This window comes from Nomascus leucogenys, chromosome 4 (genome assembly GCF_006542625.1).
Source record: "Nomascus leucogenys isolate Asia chromosome 4, Asia_NLE_v1, whole genome shotgun sequence".
Taxonomy (NCBI): Eukaryota; Metazoa; Chordata; class Mammalia; order Primates; family Hylobatidae; genus Nomascus; species Nomascus leucogenys.
The window spans coordinates 45,207,868-45,229,574 of NC_044384.1; the positions used below are offsets into that span (position 1 = coordinate 45,207,868).

The 21,707-nt window shown below is 38.1% G+C and overlaps 1 protein-coding gene across 12 annotated transcripts in view; it reads right to left on the minus strand.

Moving 5' to 3' along the window:
- The window catches only part of DTNA (dystrobrevin alpha), a 393,764-nt gene that overhangs the window by 294,582 nt on the left and 77,475 nt on the right, over positions 1-21,707 (minus strand). For 2 of the 12 annotated variants that reach the window (XM_003261936.2, XM_003261945.3), the window contains exon 1: positions 4,187-4,405. The exons of 8 other annotated variants lie outside the window; for them this stretch is intronic. The gene's annotated coding sequence lies outside the window, so the exon portion shown is untranslated. Of the gene's footprint in view, positions 1-4,186; positions 4,407-4,557; positions 4,617-21,707 lie in introns of those variants that run through there. 2 more of the 12 variants (XM_030810582.1, XM_030810580.1) reach the window with 2 other exon arrangements.

Below are 21,707 nucleotides of genomic sequence, written 5' to 3' on the forward strand. Positions count from 1 at the left end.
AGCACAGAGCTAAGACAGTATACGGCATATTGTGGAGGCAGCCGTTGTATGTGACTGAAGTGTTGGTGATAACCGGTGAAGTAGTGGAGTCAATGATTGAGAAATGGGTCAAGGCTTTGTGATGGACCTTTTAAGACATACTAAGGACACTAAGCTTTATTTTGAAGGGAGTCATGAACCACTAAAGATTTTTAAGTAGGGGAGCAATTAATTGAAGTCTATGGTTTTTAGAAGATAGGTATGTTGGTTTCAGCAAGATGTGTGTGTAGTGGCGGGGTGAGGGTGTGGATGGAGCTTAGAGACAGTAGAACAACTGGAAGACCATATAATAGCCAAATTAAATGATGAAGACCTGAAGTAGAGCAACTGCAGAGAGAATGGAAAGCACGGGATTTAAGATGATTTTTTAAATGTCTTAATACTGGATATAGGCCAAGAGAGAGCAGAAAGAGTCAAAATCAACTTCTGAGAGTGAAGGATGCTTGTGGGATGGATTAGAAGTTAAAGAAATTGCCAAGGAAAGGGGCCAGCTAGGGACAAATAATACTGCGCAGCTATAAAAAAACAATGTGTTCATGTCCTTTGCAGGGACATGGATGAAGCTGGAAACCATCATTCTCAGCAAACTAACACAGGAACAGAAAACCGAACACCACATGTTCTCATTCATAAGTGGGAGTTGAACAACGAGAATATATGGGCACAGGGAGGGGAACATCACACGCTGGGGCCTGTCGGGGAATTGGGGGCTAGGGGAGGGATAGCATTAGGAGAAATACCTAATGTAGATGATGGGTTGATGGGTGCAGCAAACCACCATGGCACATGTATACCTATGTAACAAACCTGCACGTTCCACACATGTATCCCATAATTTAATGTATAAGTAAAAAAAAGAACTGTTAAGTGGTGTTGACAGCTCAGATAAAGTCAGAAAACATGAATCTTTCAATCAGCATGCATATGCAATTTTCTCCAAAAAGTCTAAATATATCAGGTTACAACTAAAAAATAAAATCAGAAAAATTATCTGAAATTATTAATGGTATCAGCAAACTTTGATATCTTCTCTAGAATGAAGAGTGTAAAAAAATAATTATAATAGCAGTAGGATGAATTTCCATAACTGGTAACAGTAATGACAGAATCTGGACTGATATACCCGATGTAATAAGTAAAGATATTTGAGATATAAAACCAGTAAAGAGGCTGGGCATGGTGGCTCATGCCTGTAATCCCAGCACTTTGGGAAGCTGAGGCAGGTGGATCACTTGAGGCCAGGAGTTCGAGATAAGCCTGGCCAACGTGTTGAAAACCCGACTCTACTAAAAATATAAAAATTAGCCAAGCATGGTGGCATGTGCCTATAATCCCAGCTACTTGGGAGGCCAAGGCACGAGAATCGCTTGAACCCAAGAGGCACAGGTTGCAGTGAGCAGAGATCAATCACGTCATGTCACTGCACTCTAGCCTGGGCAACAGAGTAAAACAAAACAAAACAAAAAACCAACCAAACAAACAAGAAACAGCAAAGAGCCTTTAACAAGATGGTGAAGATTTGGCACATGAAAACTTAGAAGATCAGAAATCAGAGAGGTGAGGTCACTTTTAAAAGCCCTTGGGCATATGACTATCAGGAAAAAAGATCTGAGAATCCAGCTTTATACTTCAAGTAGCTTTCTGTGCTACATAGAAAAGTCAAAGTCCTTGGCCCTCAGGTGGGGCTTTAATTAACTAATCCAGCTTTATACTGGTGTCATGAAAGGTCATACTCTCCTTTAGAGGAGGAGTGAACCTACCATTCCTCTCACTGATTTGCAGCCTTCTTGTCACAGAGGTGATTCAGGTAACATCAGGAGTTGTACTTTGTCTAAGATGATTCTGGTCTGATACCGCCCCCAGGTGCCTGGCAGAAGCAAACCAAAGTCTTCTCTGGTGGAAAACATTATCACTTAGATCTCAACTTACTCTTATGATCTTTAATTATAATGTAATTTTTAAAATGCATTTCCAGCACAGAGTCAAAGATATCCAAGCAACCAAGAAATTAAGACACCATGAATGAGAACTAGCAGGAAGAGTAATAATAGAAACAAATCCAGTAACACTTGAGATACTATAATTATCAGAAATAGATTATAAAACTACGCTTAGGATGTTCTAAGGAATAAAAGCTAAGATTGACAATTTTATACAAGAATTAGAAACTATAAAAGTGATATAATAGTAGTAGAGAAGTATTTGTCTCTTTTTCTGTCAACACTATTTGGCCACATAGTTTAACATTCTTCATTTTAGAATTTTACATTTTGTATTCTTTTTTGTGTTTTTTTTTTGACACACTGAAAAAAATCCAAATCCCACACTGGTAAGCCTAACATATTTTCATTTATTTTATAATTCAATAAAAAACATATTAGTTACATAAAAGGTATGCCTACATGTGTTAGTGTGTGTACCTGAGTGTATGGTGAGCACCCAGGTGCATGCATTCACAAACTTCTTGGAAGCACCTGTGATTTCTGCCAGGTTCATTCTTATTGTCAACCATTCAGTATACAACTGGTAATACAATGTCACAAGGCATCCAATGTGACCACAGAAAATTTACAAAGTTAACACCTGATTATGAGGAAATGAAAATTAACTGCAATTGTTTGCAACCTAAAGGGGTTAATTATAAGTATTACCCAAGGTTAACTATCATTTAACAAATTGTCTTAACTGTCACAAGGTCAGATATTTACACTGAAAAGCAAATATTACTGGGGGACTTAGTTCATTGACTTTAAAACTCTCTTAAGTCAGATTCTTTCTTGAGTATAGGTCTTGCTTGACAAGAAAAGGGGGGCGCTGAGTAGTCATATTCATCAGGGATCTGGAGGGATAAGGAGGACTGAGAGGGAGGGAAAATTGGACAGAGAAAGGAGGAAAGGGGCATCAGAACTGAGCTCTGCCAACTTCACATTTGCTTGGCCTCACTAGATTACTTAGTAGTTGTAAAATCAAATGACTTTATCAATATAATGCCCATTTTTCATTTTAGAAGAGTGACACAGTATATTACTTATTCTCATCAAAGTTGAATGAAAAATCCATAATAAGCCTTTCATTGTTTGTACCTAGTTTAGCCAACTTAGTTCATTAGAATCTGGCCTATTTGACAAGACAAAAAACTGGCCAGTTACATTTAACAACTGTTCATCTGTGCACTCTGTAATAACAGCATCAGCAGATTTATTTTCCCCATATAAAGTAGAATTTCCAATTCACACCATGTACTCTGTGACTATTATGGACAGTATTTATTCAGAAGGAATGCTGTGCAAGTTTGGAAAAGCTGTCTCTAAGAGCAGAGGGAGAGGTCATTTGACAAAACAAGAAACAAAACCTATACATGGGCAAAACATGAAGAGAACTAAAGTTTGTCATTCTTTTCAAGAAGAAGTTTGAAATCCTAAAACAGTGCGACAATGGCTACATCAGACAACTCTTCCTCTCCCTTGTCTTCTCTCAAGCTCTGTAAAATCAGAACGCCTCCATCCACTTAGCAAATATCAGCTTTTTTTTTTTTTTGAAGGAGGGGAACCTGCTTGGAATTAATGAGGTAACACTAAAAAATAACTTCTATTAATTATTCTTTTCCTGAAAAGTGCCTATTTTTTTCTCAGTTGCTTTTTAAAAAGTAGAATATGTTCTAAAGGCTCCTTACGCAGTTTTAGGCCACCTTTAGAGCACCTTTCCTCTCCTTTTTCCTTTTTTTTTTTTGTTTCTCAAATTGGGAAGTGACTTAATACCATGCAGGGGAAACTGAACTCCATCTCACAATAATACAGTTTCATCCAATGGCATAATAGACACAGTAACATTCAGTCTGTGTTGTGACATAAAACTATTGAGATTGTAACTCAGTAAACTCATAGTGCTTAAGAGAACAGAGGAAAAAACAAATAAGGATAAAGTCAAAACTGAAGTTACAGACTTGCAATGTAAATTTCAAAACTAAGTGAAAATCCTCTTTCTGCTGCACAAAATGTAAAATACCAAGTATCTTAAGAACGGTAAGCAAGCTACAACACTGAAAAATCTTTACTATCACCTTTTCATTCACACAGATAAAAAGAAAAATTCAACATTAACCGTCCCAGAAAAGCGATGCACTTTAAAAACCAATCTTTTCACTTACCCTAGAACATGCACACCATGATCTCTTAAATCCTTTTAATTCCAGTACATCCAGAACATATGTGAATTCTTAGCATATTCATTTAAAGAACAAACTTGAACCAAATTGTTAATTACAACAGAGATCATAACAGAACTCCCTGAAATTCTAGGGAGAGCTATGAGTATGAAATCCAGCCTCTAGATCCTGGTGTGTACTGTGTCTATCTTTAACTTGAAAATGATTTGGTTTCACATTCCATTGAAGTCCCACTGGCAGATGCCTTTGGTAAGCTCGCCAATGGCAGGCTTTCATGCGCCCTCCCTCCCCCCTCCCTCTGACTGAGCTTCCGCTGTTACATCTAATGCTGATTTACTCAGCTGTCTTTTTACCTGTCTCTACGTGGGTAAAAGGAGATGCTTTCATTGATGGATATTACGGAAACACTTGAAAGCTGAACATCAGCCCGAGGACTCACTATGCTTCCCCTGCCATCCCCTCCCCCTACTCACTGCCAGAAACCAACTGACTTCCAAACTTGGCTGCCTGAAAAAGAATGTTCTCTGATTGGCATTCCTGGAAGCAGAAAGCAAGGCAGCTCAAGTTTTGTACTGTTACTCGGCGTGAATAACTTCCCAGGTGCACAAAATACAAATAAGTAAACTTTTTTTCTTAACTTTGAGGAGGGCATTAAAAATATTTTTATTGTAGGACAGCATTTAAGTTTTAATATCCACATATAATTTTACAGAGGATGGCAATGGCTGTAGAAAGAAAGGGAAATGACAAATTTTTTGGTAAAAGTTGAATGAGTCTTAGTAAATGAGTTGGGATCCGTTAGAAGAAGAAATCATTGTGCTGCCTGCTTGCCAGTGTTTTGGAGGGCAACTGTTCAATCTGTGCATATTCTGTTAGAGAAAAACTTGCTGTAAGACTTGTGGAAAAACTGATTTCAACCAAACAACAGGAGAGAGTGCAAAAAACACTTCTATCTTCCTACTGAAACTTCTTTTTCAGGACTGTCTTGCAAAACTTGAGTGCGGACTGGAAAAGAAAATGAGTGTGTGTGTGTGTGTGTGTGTGTGTGTGTGTGTTATACACGTGTATATCTGAAAGAAGAGAAATTGAGTGAATGGAAACAAGGAAAAAGATACATTTCATCAAATAGAGTCTGACATGAATTAACAATATGGGGTCCCCTTAAATCACCATTAATTAATTTGTTTAATATTTATTAATATTTAATGGTCACGGGGGCCAAAAGATCTGCTGCCTCTGAAAATAACTAACCTCTTTATGTTCAAAACATGCAATTCTACAGACCACACAACTTCTTCAAAAGCCTAATGAAGGCTTTATAATTTTGGTAATTGGACACATCTTAGCCCTAAGCATTTTGGGGTTTCCAAATTTCAGCTAGCCGTGGCTGCCAACTCTAGGCAACTGTCAGCTGGCTGGTTCATGGTGGTGGTGTGGCTGCAGCTGCTCCTTGGAACTTACGTGGACATCTCAAAAATATTCAGCGGCAAAACGTTGATGCCAGAAAGCAAGCTTTCTGTTTTTGTTTGTTTGTGGATGGTTTTGAATCTTCTATTTTAGGTTATATTTTACCATATCTAGAGCAATACCATCTTAAGAAACCATGAGGGAAAACTTGATTAATTGGCATCATATTACTAGCCTATCTTAGTGATATTTTGATGCCCCATGTAGATTGGTGGCTTACCAGCATTTAGCCTTTTAGCCTAACTTTGTTACTAGATGTCTTTTAAAAAGATCAAAAGATAGAAACAGAGGAGTAAGAAACTTTCCTTAGTTTTGTCCCCAAAGTTGACAGTTTCTTAGGGAAACTGCAGGCTCTATGTAATGCTGATAGACGGGCATTCTAATGACTTCACAAATAAATGGGAAGAAATAACCCAATAGTCCAGAAAGTACACATTTCTGTCCCTGTGTTTTGTTATCCCTCTGTCAAAAACATGCCTTCCCAAGGCTAACGGATGGTGTCAAAACACAAATGAACTAAGAAGGGTGGACAGAGGTGCGGCCATCAATGGTTCACATTCAGCTGCTCTGTTCACCTCTGTTGTATCTCAGAGTGAGCACCAGCACATAACTGATACTCAAAAAATGGTTGTTGAGACTGAAGAACTGCTCATGCGCAAGTGTATATCTTAACCTATGGAAAATGGTTATTTGTTGGCCTACATCTTAGATAAATATGTTTTGTATTTGTCTTGGGAAAAACACACTTCTCTTCAGGCAATTAACCAAAATATTATATAGAATGTATATTATGTACCAAGTACCTTTACTGAAGCCAAAAAATCATTATACATCTTATGTATGTATGTATGTATGCATGTGTGTGATTCTAAATATTAACATGGCAAATATTTGTTAAGAGCACTTCTACTGATCTTGGTGGCTTATAAGGAAAATAGAAAAAAAATGAAATGTTTAGATTTGCTAATATTTCCCAGTAACGAGTAAACTATAACAATTTTCCTTATTGAACTGTTACTGGCCACTCTTTATAGTGCAACAGTCATCAGTCAGATATCTCTTAAGGTTCCCAACTTTATCTCTGCTGCTATTTCCATTTGTGCCAGTCTTAGAAATCTCAGAACACTCTGCAACGGGAATAGAAACATTAGTCCAGATGCAAGTGTGAGTGAGCACAATCATTTTTTTCCTTCTTTTTCCCCCTAACCTTCACAAGGCAATTGATAAGATTTATAATGGCTAGAGCTCAGTCTTTATCTTGAGTAAATGTTGTTTTTCTCTTTCATAAGCACTAACGTGAGAATTAGGATTAGATCAGAAAAATAGCTTCTAGGGCTTGCTTCCAAAGAAAACTGGGCATGTAACAGGCAAATCAGATACCCTTGATTTATCATGAACAAGAAGTTAATCTCTCCTCCATTCTCCAGAAAGACTCTATTAGTACACTTCTGTGGATGGCAAATGCTGGTAGCAGGCTCCTTGCAGGGGTGACCAAGGTGTTCAAACACAGGCCTTAGCTGATCTGTGAGACATCCATGTGTATGAAGAACCTGGTCACTGAAAAGCAAATGACCTCTGTTATTTTTTCCTCCCTAATAAATATCCTTAAAAGACTAGGACAGGCAGTATTCTCATGGTGATAGTTTTATAGCTGATATTTTTGTCATATCATTTATTTTTAAAAGCATATACTTTTTATGCAAAAATAATTTGGGGTATAATTGTGATTTTTGTTAAAAGAGAAAACATTAATACATCCAAGTCATTTAAAAGTAATTAAAATAGACACTGTCCAAGAAAAAGTAGAAAAACTATACATAAACTGCATTAGAAAACAGGGGCTCCACAGATAAATATGGAAGATTCAAAGCAGCAGCATGCTATTTATTATCTTATTAAATGCCAATCAACTTAAAAGTATACCCAGCAATCTCTCTTATGGGCATATACCCAAAGGAAATACACCAACTCCTAAAGGTATCTGCACTTCCATGCTCATCGCAGCATTATTCACAATAACCAAGATGTGGGAACAACCAAAGTGTTCACTGACAGAGGAATGAATACAGAAATTGTGATATACATATGCAGAATCTTATCCAGCCCCCAAAAAAGAGATCCTGCCATTTGCCATAACATGGATAAACATAGAGGACATTATGCCAAATGAAATAAGCCAGGCACAGAAAGACAAATCCTGCATGATCTCACTTATATGTGGAATCTTTAAAAAAATCAAATATATAGAAATAGAGTAAAGCAATAGTTACCAGGAGCAGGCAGAAATGGGAAGATATAGATCAAAAGGTACAAAAAGAGAGTTATATAGTTAAGCATAGAGGTTTAGCATATAGCACGAAGACTACAGTTAATAATATTATATTGTATACTGGTAATTTGCCAAGGGGGTAAATTAAGGTGTTTTGTTTTGTTTTGTTTTGTTTTGTTTTGTTTTGTTTTGAGACAGAGTCTGGATCTGTTGCTCAGGCTGGAGTGCAGTGGTGCAATCTCGGCTCACTGCAAGCTCTTCCTCCTGGGTTCATCCTATTCTCCTGCCTTAGCCTCCCAAGTAGCTGGGACTACAGGTGCCCACCACCACACCCAGCCAATTTTTTGTATTTTTTAGTAGAGATGGGGTTTCACCGTGTTAGCCAGGATGGTCTCGATCTCCTGACCTCATGATCCACCTGCCTCGACCTCCCAAAGTGGATTATTAGGTACTCTTAACTCACACAAACGTGCTCATACACACACATGAAAGTAACTATAGGAAACAATGGAATATTAATTTGTTTAACTGTAGTAATCACCTCACTATATATATCAAAATAAGTATATCAAAACATCATGTATACCTTACATACATACATTTTAAAAACAGAAAACCACAGCAGCATGCTACATATAATCCTATTAAATGCCAATAAACTTAAAAATTGGTTGAAATGGACACCTGTTATATATGCCTGTCACATGAAAATAACTGTAATCATGCAAAGGGCTGTATGTACAAATATGCTAATTACAAAATATACTTAGTATTATATATATAATTAGTATAGTATAAATATAATTAGTATAGTATTAATATAAAATATAATTAATATATTTGATAGCAAATAATGGGGAACAATGATAGTTTTGATAAAAAACAGAATGGCATAGGCTAATGCTTACTTAGGTTAAAAATCAGCTTGCATGTGTATGTGCACCATGATTTCAACTATATTAGAACACCTGTAGGCACCAGAGAGGAAGATAAAGGCTAAAAAATTCCTACCAAAATGATTGTGGATCCTTTATGAAAAATCTTAATTCATTTTTTGTAAATTTTCTGTAATGACATTATTTTACCTTCATAATCTATACACACACACACACGCACACACATGCGCACACACACACTGTAATATTCAAGTAGGAATAATTGCATCATTTCCTCATTCCTCACCCTCCTCCTCATCTTTGAAGAGGCATCTCTAGTTCTCTGGATCTTTGTTGCAGGAGCTTATAGGGGAGAGGAGCATAAGGGGATGAAGATGCTCTTTAATGTCTAAAGAGACATAGAAGAAGATTAATGGGACTTATGCTGGTTTTAAGAAAGGGCAAGGAGGGAAATATCCAAGAAAAAGAACACTCTTAAGATGGTGAGAATGAGAGAAGAGCAGGCAGGAAACAGAATCTGGCGTACTATAGGTAGGGGGTTGGGGGCAGACTGTAAGCTGGGTTGGGGAGCAGCTACTTCAGTGAGGCAGACGTTGAGGAGATCAAGATCTCAAAAAGAGGTTTAGGATATTTGGCCCTAGGATATCTGTCTGAGTGTTTTGTGATTTCTTCTCATAAAACACTTAAGAGAGGTTTTACTTTTCAAGATATGGTAGTACCAAGTTTGTGTGTCTTTGGGACACTTCATGATATAGTCATCAATCTTAAATCTATAGATACATTTGGTTACATAAACATTTTTGAAAAGTTGGTGCCAATTGCTGGGTTGTGGTGGTTGTTACAAGTGGTCTTCTTTGATAGGGTAAGAAATCAGTTTTACTCTTGTCTATACAAACTTTCTGGATCATTTTCTTCTACTTGCATTTCCTTCCCTGTGTCTCTCTCAGTTCCCATGATGGGTATCTATTACAGTCTCTTGGACTGACTGCTGAATGTAAAGTGGCCAGACATTCTGTTTTGTCTGGGCCTGAGGGATTTCCTGGGATACAGGATTTTCAGTGCTGAAACTAGGAAAGTCCCAGACAAACCAGAGTTGGTCATCCTGTATATGTGATCTGGAAGTTTTAAAGTTATATGTATGCTTTTGATAAAGATTAGCCTTTTTATTAATTAGAAAGTGTTTGGCCCAAGTAGACCAAAACTCTGAAAATAAAGATTCCATTTGGTCTTTATCCCTTGTTAGCTACACAACCTGGGAGAGGTCCACCACCAACGGCCACTATTTCTTCATCCCTACAATGAGAATAATAATACTTCAAAGAGTTGTTGTCAACTTCAAATGAGATATGCATATAAGTTCAGAATACATAAAATGTGTAAATCTATACTTTATATCAAATATATTTTATATAAACTTTGTATTAGATTACATATAGTTATTTTTCAAAGCAGATTTTAATTATTTTATATTGAGAAATAATTGGAAGCACAAAGAACAGGCACAGCATTTCACACTATGTAGAGTGCAGAGGAGAACAAAGAAAATGAAAGAGGACTGACTGACTAAGGAAATACATTTTTTCAGGAGTGTCTGTTTTAGCATTTGATTTTCTCCTAAATTAAACTCACCAAGTTAAGGATGTTTTGTCTTTAAGTGGTTATAAAGCCCCAGTAACAACCAATATAACATGCTTGCAAAACATATGGGTTATCTTCAGTATAAAAGAAATAAAGATTTTTGGCCTGTGCAATATAGTGAGACCCCCTCTCTACAAAAAAAAAAAAAAAATTAGCCAGGCATGGTGGCATTGACCTGTGGTCCCAGCAAGTAGCTGGGACCCTCGCAAGTAGGGAGGCTGAGATGGAAGGATTGCTTGAGCCCAGGAGTTTGAAACTGCAGTGAGCTGTGATCACACCACTGCACTCCAGGCCTGGGTGACAGATAAAGACCTTGTCTCCAAAAAAAAAAAATAAAATAAAATAAAAACTAAAGATTTTGTTGTATTTTTTCTATACCCTGGGGGGGACAGACTGTCTTTCTTTGTTCCTTTCCTTGCTTGTTCATTTCTTCCTTCTCCTCTTCCCTCCCTCCTTCTTCTCTCTGAAAACACTTATGATTTCTTCTTTATCCTTGGTGTTCTATTGTCTCATAACAGTATATTTGATGTGATAGGCACGAGTTCCCCCAGTTGATTATGTTTGAAATTCAGGGACTTTTACTCATTTATTCAGTTCCAGGAAATTTTGTTATGTACTTTTAGCAATTTCTGACCTCTATTTCTTCTGTTCTTTCATTCTGAAACTAACCTTGAGACTCAAACTCTAATGTTATTATCTTTTCTATTTATCTTCTTTTTGTCATCTATCTCTAGAAGAGTCTCTCATCTTTGTTCTGTTGATTATATTATTTCACCTAACATTTTTAATTTTTAAGAATTTAATTTTCTCTAATTTCTCCCTTTTCATAGCACCATGTTTAGTTTCATGAACACAATTTATTTTTTACTATCTATAATACACATTTCAGCTTTTTAAAGCTACATGTAACAGCTTTCTGTTCTCTCCAGAGTCTTTGTTTCCTTCAATTTCTTGTTGGTTAGCTTGCTTTGGTCTCTTTTTGTTGGAGACTTTCCTCCGTATCTGGTATTCTTTAGCTGTCTGCTCAAGCAATGTATTATGGGCTCCAGGACATTACCATAAAACCATTAGACAAAGCTGAGTTGTTTCACCGAAATGCCCTCAAGAATAGCAAGATTTCTTCCCCCTCGGGTAGTCAGACCCTCTAGGAAGGTGCCCCCTCCAATGTTCCGCCTGGGAAGTACAGCCTGGTTGCCAGTGTCCTGGGAGCTAAGCCACCTAAGAAGGCTTGAAGGGAAAGGAGAGTTTGTTACTACTCGGAATGCAGATTTCTACTTAGTCTCCCAGATTTCTATGTTGTATCTCACCCTTATCTGCCACTGTCCCCAGTAATGCTAAGCTTGTAGCCTCTATAGTTAAGTTACTCCAGAGAATAATACCCCACCATCTCTCTTACAGGGTGAGAGAGGGGTAGTTGTCAGGCTGCAAAGACTTGAGGAGGGGATTTGGGAGTCCAGTTGTTCTTGTTAAGAATTTCAAACAGTCCTGTTTTCAGCCTCAAGTCTGTCCCTCAGCATCAGCAATCCTTTTTGCCTCCAGTCTTTGAGTCTTTCGAGGGTTCTCAATGGAGCTTCCGTTTGTTTCTTTTTGGCATCTCCTCTGCAGACACCTGGGCTTCTACATCTCTGTTTAGCTAAAACACGTACCACTCATTCATTCCATCTCTGTTAAAATGGAAATCATCATTCTCAGTAAACTATCGCAAGGACAAAAAACCAAACACGGCATGTTCTCACTCATAGGTGGGAACTGAACAATGAGAACACATGGACACAGGAATTATAAATAATTCCTTCCTAGGCAAAACTATCTATCTCAAAAAGTGAAAATACATTTCTTTTGTAATTGAAGTTCTGCCTAAACTATTAAGTCATAACCTGGTCAAGACTAGTAAATTTACTTAGCAGTCATTTTATATTTGCTTTTTGTTAGAAGACAATGTAAAATCTAATAGTGAACTAATTTCCCTTTCAAGTTGTCATGATGATTCGCATATGGACCACATTTGTGTATTTTGTTATTTGAGGTAAGGTTTGTCTTGAATCATTTACATACTAGTTTGGCTCCTTATAATATGTAAGTCTGGAGACATTAGTCTTCTTGAAATATTGTACCCTATTTCTTCAAGAGTATCCCATCAACACTGAAGCTACCTTTTACACTTAGAGATATACACATTCAATTATTTATCCAACTGTAAGAGTTGGCCCTGAGGAGAGAATCACAGGTTATTCTTGGCATCCTTTACTTTCTTGCCACATTTGCCCTCTCTATGTGGTCTGCTCATCTAGCTCCAAACTATTCTGTTGCCATCAGTACTGCCCTAAGACACAGTCAAGGGGGTTGGGAGGTTGTGGGGACGGGCTGCCCTGGGCCTCACACATTAGCGGGCCTTGCTGCTGTAGTCTTCCTCTGCTTTCTATGTCATCCCCAAAGAGCTATGAGTTAGAAGAAAAACCAGTGTCCCTCTTCGAACCAAGCTCTGAGCATGTGAGACTCTGGAGTTTCCTGCTCAAAAGGCCTTGAGACTGCATCCAGGTCTGTCTTCCCAAGGTGAACCTGCCTCTAGTATACACACCTTAAAGACTTAAGGGTAGTTGAAGAGTGGTTGTTTGTGGGGATGTGGATGTAGGCGGTAGGAGTCAATCTTGGAAGAATGAGCTAAGGTGTTCACACACACCTTAGTGCAAGGCCCTTTCAGATACAGGACAGAACTAGGGATGGGAAGAGAAGGCAGAGTGTCTGGGTGCTCTCTCTCTCTCTCTGAGCAGCCACATTTAACAGAATTTCAATTTGAACTTGGCCTTAAAAATCATTATGAAGATACACGTATTAAGGTAGGAAAACATATTTGGTTTAATAATTTATGAGTTTGCGTTATAGCTTTTAAATATTTAGACATATTGTTTGTATGTCCCTATTTGTATTTGTGCCTCAGATCCTACAAAATACCAGGGGCAGGGTTGGGCATGGTGGCTCACGCCTGTAATCCCAGCACTTTGGGAGGCCAAGGTGGGCAGATCACGAGGTCAAGAAATCAAGACCATCCTGGCCAACATGGTGAAACCCTGTCTCTACTAAAATTACAAAAATTAGCTGGGCATGGTGGTGGGCACCTGTAGTCCCAGCTATTTGGGCAGCTGAGGCAGGAGAATCATCACTTGAAGCCGGTAGGTGGAGGCTGCAGTGAGCCGAGATCATGCCACTGTGCGCCAGCCTGGTGACAGAGCAAGACTCCTTCTCAAAAAAAAAAAAAAACTAGGGGCATGCCTGACTGCCGTATGGCCCCCATATTTATAGTGCAGTGCTCTAAAAGTAACTGTGTGCCTTCCCACACTTTCTCTTCTCTATCAAATTTATCTGTCCTTAACAACAAAAAGTCTCAAAATCATATTTTAAAAAAACACATTGGAGAGCTGAAGACACAAAGAAATCCAAATAAATTAATTTTCAAAGTGAGGTTAACCTTTTCTTGGAGAGAACTGTATAGTTGTTGTCACTCCTGAGAACACAGCAACAGGTGGAGCACCTTTGCCACAGAGCTGGGTAAGGACAACCAGCACAGCTATTAACACACGCTTTTTTTTTTTTTTTTTTTTTTTTTGAGACCCAGTCTTGCTCTGTCGCCCAGGCTGGAGTGCAGTGGCGCGATCTCAGCTTACTGCAAGCTCCGCCTCCCAGGCTCACGCCATTCTCCTGCCTCAGCCTCCCCAGCAGCTGGGACTACAGGCACACGCCACCATGCCCGGCTAATTTTTTTTTGTATTTTTAGTAGAGACAGGGTTTCACTGTGTTAGACAGGATAGTCTCAATCTCCTGACCTCGTGATCTGCCCGCCTTGGCCTCCCAAAGTGCTGGGATTACAGGCGTGAGCCACCACGCCCGGCCTTAACACACTTTGAACAGTTGCAAGTGGAAAGGTACCACAGATTAGAACACTGAGGCCCCCCAACCACAGAGAGAATCCATGCCTGCCTGTTAACTCCTTTCCACAGATCATCACTGAATATTTGGGGGTGGTTGATACAGGCTGGGGCAGGGCAAGAGAGTTGATGGAGATCCCCTCAAGGTGCACAGGTCTTTATTCAGTGCACAGTAGCAGTTCTCCAGAAGTGAAAAGAGATATCCATACACCTGGAAAGCTGGGTGCTGGAGTGTAAAGAAGAAGGAGATCCCCCGTGGTCCAGAAATATTGGCAGGTAGGCTTTAAGTATGCAGACATCTCTGAGGCAATGCTACTCTCAGTCTTCCGAAAGATAAATTTCTATTTCTTCCTCAAATACATCTAAAGCCAATGACAAATCACACTAAAGCTATAGCAAAGCTTACATTCATATCTAATCATATTAGATTAATCCAGTTTCCCTGCATCACCCGACCCCACACACATTAGCAGCCAAATAGAGAAAGGGATGAGCCCTTTTATGGGAGTAAATATTATTTACTTCTGTGCTTTTACCCACTGACATACAATAAACAATTATAAAACACATGAAGAAGCTGAAAAATCTGACTATGAAATAAAAAATAAACATTAGAAGCAGACCCACAGGTGGCTCAAATGTTGGATATAGCAGGCAGAGATTTGTTTAAAAATTATGATAGATAAGTTAAAAAGATATAATGAAAAAGTGAGAAGCATGCATTAACATTGGGAAATTTCAATAGATATATGGGCATTATCAAAAAGAGCAAAATAGAAATGATAAAAATAAAAATTAGGTATAATAAATGAAGGATTCATTCAGTGAGTCAAACAGCAGACTGAACCCAGCAGAAGAAAGTGTCAGTAATATTTAAGACATGTCAATAAAATCATCAAACTGAAACACTGGAGAAAAAAAAGAGTGAAGAAAATGGGACAGAAATCCTGTGACTGTAAGAAAATATCTAATGATCTAAGATATTTGTAATTGGAGCCTCAGAAAGGTAGCAGGGAGAAAATCAAGGAGAAGAAATACCTGAAAAGATGATAGGTGAACAATTTCCAAAACTGGTAAAAGATATCAACCCATGTATGAAAAAAGTTAAGTAAAACCAAAGCAAGAATTTTCAAAAACAAACAACTAAACAAACAAAACAAACTCCACCACCACCACCAACACATTGAGGCATTTTGTGATTAAACTATTGAAAAACAAGGATAGAGGGTAAATCTTAAAAGCAGCCAGAGGAAAAAGACATTTCACACAGGCAACAACCTTAGGAACGATATCTGAGTTTTCAACTAAAATACTGACTGCCTTAAGACGATGCAATATCTGCAAAGTATTAAAGGAAAGCAACTCTTAATCTAGAATTCTATGTTCAACAAATATATCTTTCAACATGAGGGTGAAATAAGATGAGAAAGGTTGAGTGTGTTTATTTTTAGCAAATACGTACTACAAGAGACAAGGAAAGTTTTCAAGGTGAATTCCTGCTGGAAGCCTGAATCTATAAGAACTGAAAATTATTAGAGTGGATAAATGACTAAATATCTGGGTAAGTATAAAAGACCTTTTAAAAATTACCATCTATCTACCTACCTACATATCTATCATCATCTACCTACCTATCTATTCACATTTTAAAAACCTGTGACTATTTAAAGCAAAAATAGTAACACATTTTATGCCATTACCTATAAGTAAATAAAATACATGACCAGAAGAAAGCAAAGGACAGCAAGTAAATAGAATTATACTTTTTAAAGTTTCTTACATGGTTATTTTTGTAATATTATTTAAAGGTAAACAATAATAAAGACGCATGTGTGCAATCTTAAGACACAACAATGAAAAGTAAAAACACTCCACTGAGGTATAGTAGAAAACATCAATGGAGGAGATAAAATGAAATAATAAAATATTTAATTAGCTCAAAGGAAAACAAACAGATAAGGAACATAGGAACAAAAAACAGATGTGACAAATAGAATACAAATACCAAGATGGTAGACTTAAATCTAATGACAGTAAACATTACATTAAATGTAAAGGCCATGGTCACCAAAACAGCATGGTAGTGGAATAAAAATAGGCACATAGACCAATGGAACAGAATAGAGAACCAAGAAATAAACCCAAATACTTATAGCCAACTGATCGTTGACAAAGCAAACAGAAACATAAAGTGGGAAAAGGACACCCTATTCAACAAATGGTGCTGGGATAATTGGCAAACCACATGTAGAAGAATGACACTAGATCCTCATCTCTCACCACGTATAAAAATCAACACAAGATGGATCAAGGCCTTAAATAAGATCTTAAACTATACAAATGCTAGAAGATAACATTGAAAAAACCCTTCTAGGCATTGTCTTAGGCAAGAATTTCACGACCAAGGACCCAAAAGCAAATGCAATAAAAACAAAGATAAATAGGCGGGACTTAATTAAACTAAAGAGCTTTTGCATGGCAAAAGGAACAGTCAGCAGAGTAAGCAGACAGCCCATAGAGTGGGGAAAAAAAAAACTTCACAATGTATACATCTGACAAAGGTCTAATATCCAGAATCTACAATGAACTCAGACAAATTGACAAGAAAAAAACAAACAATCCCATCAAAAAGTGGGCTAAGAACATGAATAGACAATTATCAAAAGAAGATATACAAATGGCCAACAAACATATGTAAAAATGCTCAACATTACTGATGATCAGGGAAATGCAAATCAAAACCAAAATGTGATACCACCTTACTCCTGCAAGAATGGCCATAATAAAAAAATAAAAAAAACAAACAAACAGTAGATTATGGTGTGGATGCAGTGAAGAGGGGACACTTCTACACTGCTGGTGGGAACGTAAACTAGTACAACCACTATGGAAAACAGTGTGGACATTCCTTAAATAACTAAAAGTACAACTACCATTTGATCCAGCAATCCCACTACTGGGTATCCACCCAGAGGAAAAAATGTCATTCTACAAAAAAAAAAAAAAATTACTTGCACATGTATGTTTATAGCAGCACAATTTACAACTGCAAAAATGTGGAACCAATCCAAATGCCCATCCATCAACAAGTGGATAAAGAAACTGTGGTATGTCACACACACACATATATTTATACGTATACACACAATGGAATACTACTCCGCCATAAAAAGGAATGAATTATTGGCATTCGCAGTAACCTGGATGGGATTACAGACTACTATTCTAAGTCAAGTAACTCAGGAATAGAAAACCAAACATCATATGTTCTCACTCAAAAGTGAGACCTAAGCTATGAGGATGCAAAGGCATAAGAATGACACGATGGACTTTGGGGACTCACCAGGAAAGGGTGGAAAGAGGGTGAGGGATAAAAGACTACAAATGGGGTTCAGGTGATGGGTGCACCAAAATCTCACAAATCACTACTAAAGAACTTACTTATGTAACAAAATACCACCTGTTCTCCAAAAACCTATGGAAATAAAAAATTAAAAATAAATTTTGTAAATGGACTCAATATTCCATTATCAGACTGAATAAAAAACCAAGACCAAACTACATGCTGTTTATTTAAAAAATGCTTTAAATATAAAAACACATATATTGATTGAAAGTTTAAAAATGGTAAAAGACATACCATAAAAATATTTGTGTGCCTATGTAAGACACATTAGATATGTTAAACTTCAAGACAAAGTATTAATATATTATCAGAGATAAAGAGAGATATTTCATGGTGATAAAGGGTCAATTCATCAAGAAGACATAAAACTAAAAATAGGGCTTCCAAATACATAAAGCTAAAATGAACAAAGTTAAAGTGAGAATAGACAAACCCATAATCATTGTTTAAAGGCAAGCAGAAACCCTTTTGAGGCCCTTTATTTCAACACACTTACACAAATGCTATTACTGACCGACAATAAACTGGGTTGGGGTGTGTTTTGACAGAGAAGTTTTTGGAACCTTTCAAGGCAAGTTGTATCTCTAAGGCTGTAGCCTAGAAGTCTGAAACAAAATGTGGGAGACTCAGCACACAGTTTTCTGACAGCCAGCAAAGTTAGAATGTTCACATGTATGACAAGACATGGGTTGTTTGTCCCTTGCAGCCTCTAGGTGGAGTGAGTCATAAACAACCTCATCCATTTTCCCTGATTGTCATACAAATATCACCAATTTACAGCCGATCATGGTTGCTCACGCCTGCAATTCCAGCACTTCCTGCAATTCCAGGAGGCTGAGGCAGGCAGATCACCTGAGGTTGGGAATTCGAGACCAGCCTGGGCAACATAGTGAAACCTCATCTCTACTAAAAATATAAAAATTAGCCAGGCATGGCGGCATGTGCCTGTAATCTCAGCTAATTGGAAGGCTAAGCCAGGAGAATCACTTGAACCAGGGAGGAGGAGGTTGGAGTGAGCCGAAATCACACCACTGCACTCCAGCCTGGGTGACAGAGTGAGACTCCATCTCAAAATAATAATTAATTAATTAAATGAAAAACAATGCAAAAACAAAAACATACCACCAATTTATTTGTGTTCCATGATGAAACAAAGATGAGGAAAAATGTGTTCATACCCTTGATTCCCTCCCTGCAAGTTTGTCTTGATTGTCAGTTGCTGACTTGGGATCTGAGTGGGATCTTCTGGGTTCCTGGAAGACTACAGTGACCAATGGGACAGTCTCAGAGGCAGTTCTGTGGCAGTCACTTGTGTGACAGAGGCCATGCAATAGGCACACAGCTTTACCACTGGCTTATTCTGAAGGCTCCGTGCAGCACTGCGAGCATTATGCCTGCAGGTTTGAGCCCAGGATCAGGACTCTAGGATTTTCCCCAGAAGATGGTTCTATGGGCAGCTCTCATTGGGTTTCATAGAACTAAAGCTTGCTTTATAAATGTAGGGAGAAAGAACATCATGGAATGTTTTCTGCTCCAGATGAAGAAAAACTTAAAATTTCTGACAAGCTCTGGTATTTTAAGAGAGGTCATTAAGCACTGGAGATGTCTTAGTTGAAGGCCAGACTTGAAATAAAGTTGTTTGAAATGCTGTCTGGAGACAGATATTTAAAAACTGATTAGTCCTACTCTTTATTGTGGTTAAAATAGACTTTCTAGGGGAAAATGGGGAAGAAAAATCTAACTATCCAGAAGAAGATGGCGTGATGGTTTATGTTACACAAAGGCTATAACACAGTAATTGAAGGATAAATCAGAATCCATCCAACCCCAAATAGCTAAACCAGAATAATCTTGAAATTTATGCCAGAAAAGTAAAACACAGCTAAAGATAGTATTAAAGAAAAGTTTCGATGAAAAATCCAATCTTTAGGAAAATGGAAAATGACTTTTATACAAAGGTAAAGGAAGACAGAGTGGTCTCAATTTACATAGAAAAAAGGAGGTTGAAATTTCAAGACCACGTCTGGAAAAAATCATACGTGAGAAGGAACAGCAGATCTAGCATTTGACTGAATGTTTGTTGATGACAGATTTGTTTGCTGTCCTTAGAGATGAAATGGACAGTGGTCATTAGGTGTTGGATATAATAAGAGAGTCAGAAATAAGAGACAACTTAGATGAGGAGTTTTGAGAATCATGTATAACATCAAGTAAAAACTTCCTTACAAACTCTTGAAAAAGTAATCAAATACAAGTAAACTCACTAAAAGAAGCTTATACATTATATTAAAACATTCCAAAGCAAGAGTGCGTCAGAAAATGCAAAGATGGAAGATGAAGTTCAAAAGCTTGACAAGAAACGAGTGATGGAATTTTATCAAAATGAAACTTCACAAGAAGTTCACCTTACAGGAAGGAGACTCTAGAAAGAGAGAAGAAATGTTTCACAGCAGATACAGTATCAGCTATGCCTCTGAGGAGCTGGACACCTATAGAAAAGAATTATTTCTGCGTTGTTGTACTATTTTAGTAAAAGCATTATATTATGACTTGTTTAACCAGACTACCATAACATTAAGAAAAACAGGCATTTATCATGAACAATAAAGTAACTAGAGATAATTGAAACTTTAAGAGGTATTTCTAGGCTTAGGCAGGAGGATCAATTGAGGCCAGGAAATAGAAAGGTCTGGGCAAAACAGCAAGAACCCATGTCTACAAAAATAGTAATAAAAATAAAAATCAGCTGAGCATAGTGGCTTGTGCCTGTAGTCCCAGCTACTTGGGAGGCAGAGGTGGGAGGATCACTTGAGCCCAAGAGTTAGAAGATGCCTTGAGCTATGATCACATCATCACTGCATTCCAGCCTGGACGACAGAGTGAGACTGTTAAAATAATAATAATAATAATAATAATAATAATAATAATAATAATAAAAACAGGTATTTCTGTTGGCTTCAAGCTGTTCTGCAGGTCTACCTTTCCAAAAACATGTGGGTGTGTGAAGTTCCTGGACGGCCCCAGCCATGCCTCCTGCAGGGTGTGGCCCAGACCATTGCTCACTGTGACTCTAAGAAGGACAAACACTTCTGGGGCATCATTGGGCTAAAGTCCACAACCCACTTCCACTCCTCTGTGTGTATCCTGGGGGCCAGCAGCACTGTGACAAGGCCAAGGTTGTGGAATCCCCTGTATGGACCTGGAGGCGCTGTTGAAACTTGACAAGAACAAGAGGCTGGCCAAGAGGTATGGTACCATTTGGCCTTGGAGTCTCAGATCAAGCACATCTCACGGATCCTTGGCCCAGGCCTAAATAAGGCTGGCAAGTTCCCTTCCCTGCTGACACACAACAGGAATATGTTGGCCAAAGTTGATGAGGTGGGAGCCCACAATCAAGCTCCAGATGAAAAGAGGGCTATGTCTGGCCATGGCCATTGGCCCCCTAAAGATGGCAGATGATGAGCTTGTATGTAACTTCCACTTCACTGTCAGCTTCCTGGTGTCGTTGCTCTAGAAGAACTGGCAGAATGTCCATACTTTAAACATGAAGAGCACCACGGACAAGCCCCAGTGCTTATATGAAAGCACATTCTAATACATTTCAGTGCCACACACACACAAATGAGCGAAGAACCTGCCCTTATATGTAGAATCTAAAAGAGTGGAACTCGAGAGTGCAGACTGGAATGGTGGTTAGTTATTAGGGGCTGGATGGGTAGGGTTTGGGGAGATGTTGGTCAAAGGATACGCAATTTTAGCTAGGCAGGAGGAATAAGTTAAAAAGATCCAGTGTACAACATGGTGGCTGTAGTTAGTAACAATGTATGATATTTTGAAAATCACAAAAATAGATTTTAAGTGTTCTTACCACAAAAAATGATACCTACAGGAGGTAATGCATAGG